A 3,398-nucleotide genomic window follows, 5' to 3' on the forward strand; every position below is an offset into this window, starting at 1 on the left:
TATGGTTTCTTTATTTTCCAACACTCTCTACTAAAATGGTCTTGTAAGTGTCTTAATAATATATTTCTTTGAATAATTCTAGTGGTACATAATTTCTTGTACCAGAGAGTGTCCACCTTCTCACATGAGTGGACCCCACTTGAATATTTTATTCAAGCGTTCCCCACCCCATGTGAGAGTGTGAACACCATTAGATACAATAAATTATGTACCACTAGCATAATTATATTTGTTTTTGTGTCATTGGGACATGATATAATAGTATCATGATTAGCATTATTCTTGCACATAAGATACCCAAACCATGGTTTCTTCGTATTTTTATTAGAGAGAATTTCAAAAAATAATAATGGAATCAATAACATGGAGTAGTTCACTATCATGTGGGAGGTCAATTTTTGAAGAGTATCTTTGGGTGTTTGAATGGGACCTACTAACGTGCATTAGGTTGAGACAACCATGAGTTCGAGGAAATTAAGGGATTCTTCATTTTCTTATCTATAAACTTCCTACATTTATTGTTTATGTTAGAGATGAATTTGATCATTATTAAAACAAAAAAGGTTGAACCACAATCTTGAGAGTCCCCCACCGCCCCTGCCCTGGAGCATGATGAGAGAGGTAAATCGTAGGTTATGCCTTCAACAGTACAGGGTGGAAGACTGTTTGTACACTTGCACTTATTCAAGAGCCAAATCCATATTTCAGAATTCGAACTCTTGACCCAGCAGCCTCAAATAAAGTTGAATTTCTCCACCCTTCCCTTTGATCATTATTATTCTTATATAGTATTGAGTATGTTTATTCATATTAGATTAACCTTGTAATTACCTTCATTTTTTAATGAGTAGCATTGTGCTGCTCATCCAACCGACCATGATCTATTTGGCATTACAGCATAAGAGAAAATCAAATTTATACGCCATATGCCATCTTTATGATTTGGTACCTTTCGCTTTTTCATAAACTTTAAGGCCTTCATGGTTGACTGATTGTCCTATTCGAAGTAATTTAGTACTATAACTCCAAAATAATATTTTGAAATTTTCAATTTAGGCTGTAATGAACTTCTAAGGGATAATTTTCCATTTTGGGAACTTTTGAAGAAGTTTTCATTATTATTATTTTTATTTTTTCTAAAAACTTTATGGAAACTTTTGACCATTATATTTGAAAACTAAGATTAAGAATTACATTTTGTTGCAATTCAATTATGTCCCATTTGGTGGGATTAAAATAAGATATTTTGTAGATTTTGATAAAAATTAATAGAATGTATGATCGAAAAGTTGTGGAACCATGAAATACATGATTAAAATTAATTATTGATTTTGACTTAAATTAAAGTTTGGCTTTTAATCAATACCAAACAGGGTGTAAGAATTAACTTATTTGCAACCTTTAACTAAATTAATGTTAAATGTTCTTTTTAAAAATTAAATAGTACATATATAGCAATAAATTATAATTTCTTATACAACTAATGTCTTCTTTTTTCAAAAATGTATTCCTACTATAGTATTGTGTTGCATTACAATTTTCATTTCCATGTAACATATGTCACAATCATGCATTTTTCCATATCGAATGTCTTGTGTTGTTGGTTTCACTCTAAATGAGGTATCTGATAAAATAGGATAAAAACCAGTTCTTCTCTTACTCTCTGTATATATAAAAGTATTGTTTTAAGAAAAAAGAATAATATCCATTAAAGATGAAACCCATGTCATCCATATGGGCCTGACATCTTCATGGCGAATGGGCCTTGAGGAAATGGTGGACCAATTTACCATCCACTGGAGAAACAAAACTTTCTGTACAACGTGAAGTGTTTGATGTACACATTGCTGCCCATCAATCATAAGCAGTACTTCCTTTCTTTAGAGTTGTTCCACCATTATCCGCTGTCTGCATCAGATAGGCAAGTTCAAGTGGATTTTGCCACCTCCCATTTTCATCTCCAAGACCTTTTTCTTTTTAAAAATCTGAAATACTCGTAAACAAATGAACAAGCGATTAATCTCAAAAAACCCTAGTGCACAATAAAAAAATTACAGAAAATAAAGAAACAAGAACGCAGACTTTTTTTTTTTGGCATAAGCGCTCCCCAGAGGTTCCGTAATCACTTCTAATACCTAATCCTATATTTAACATCTACAACAGTGAATAATGCTCGTTTGCACTGTAACGGTCAAAATGACAACCAAATTTACAAAATGTTCACAATATACAAAGATCAAGTCACAGAAGACTCATCTTTAAAAATAATCTAAAACATTTGAGTTATTGTTCACTGAGAATTCATCAAACCACGCCTAAAACTTTAAAGAAATTATAACATGAGGAATAACACATTCTCCGTTGATTTCATCAAGAATCAAACCAAAAATTTGAAAGGAAGTAGAAAATTTGAATATCTCGAATGAGATTTAGAGAGAATTGAAGAGGTATTTTATCTCAAAATCAAAAGCCAGAATGAACTGAAGTGTCGTAACAGAAGCCAAATGAAAAGTCGCATTTCACAAACACGTTTTTGGTCAATTTCAAGAGCGCACGCTGTACACGTGCACCAAACTCAACAAAATCAAAACGGTATCAGTTAAGGACATGGAGAGAGAATCGTGTTCAATGAGTCTGACATGAGATGGTCACACTAATGGTCATAAAACAGCAACATCTCAAGACCAAATATATGGTCACATTTTAATCTTTAAATGTTAGCCACAAATCAATTGAGGACATAAAAAAAGCAGATATACTCCTAAAACCACAAACATGGCAACAGTAAAAGGGTCACAAATATTGGATTCTAATCATCTTAGTTGCGACATTGACTGACTCTAAGACCACAATTATTTTCCATCCGTGCAACTCAAGTGACATAAAGAAACACTTGATGTTGGAAGTTAAAAGTCACATGGGATTAATAGAATCCTTTAATAATAATGGTTGTGCTATACGTTTATAATAGTTTGGTAAGATATGATTGGATTATAATCTCTTCAATCAAAAAAGAATAAGAAAAAGAAAAAAACTTCTTTTGACACTACATCTGTATGTAAATCATTATTTACAAGTTGCAATATTCTAATTATAAGACACTTCCTGTATCATTGCAACCATTATTGTTTCCTCTTCTTCGCTCCATGTTATGAATCCTTGGTTCTCAATCTCGATTTCTGTTCTGAAGATGAGGGGCGTAAAAACAAGATTAGATAAGGAAGGAGAAGATTGTATTTGAAATAATAATTAATATCATAATATTTGGACTATTTGTTTTAATTAAGTCAATTTTTAAAATAGAATTGTCATTTCAAAATAATCCCAATTGACCTTATTTTTCACTTTGCAGTACAGGAAACTAACATAATTCTCTCTATTTGAAAGCCTTCTTCTCA

The sequence above is a fragment of the Olea europaea genome, unplaced genomic scaffold, assembly GCF_002742605.1.
Source record: "Olea europaea var. sylvestris unplaced genomic scaffold, O_europaea_v1 scaffold138, whole genome shotgun sequence".
In the NCBI taxonomy this organism is placed as follows: domain Eukaryota; kingdom Viridiplantae; phylum Streptophyta; class Magnoliopsida; order Lamiales; family Oleaceae; genus Olea; species Olea europaea.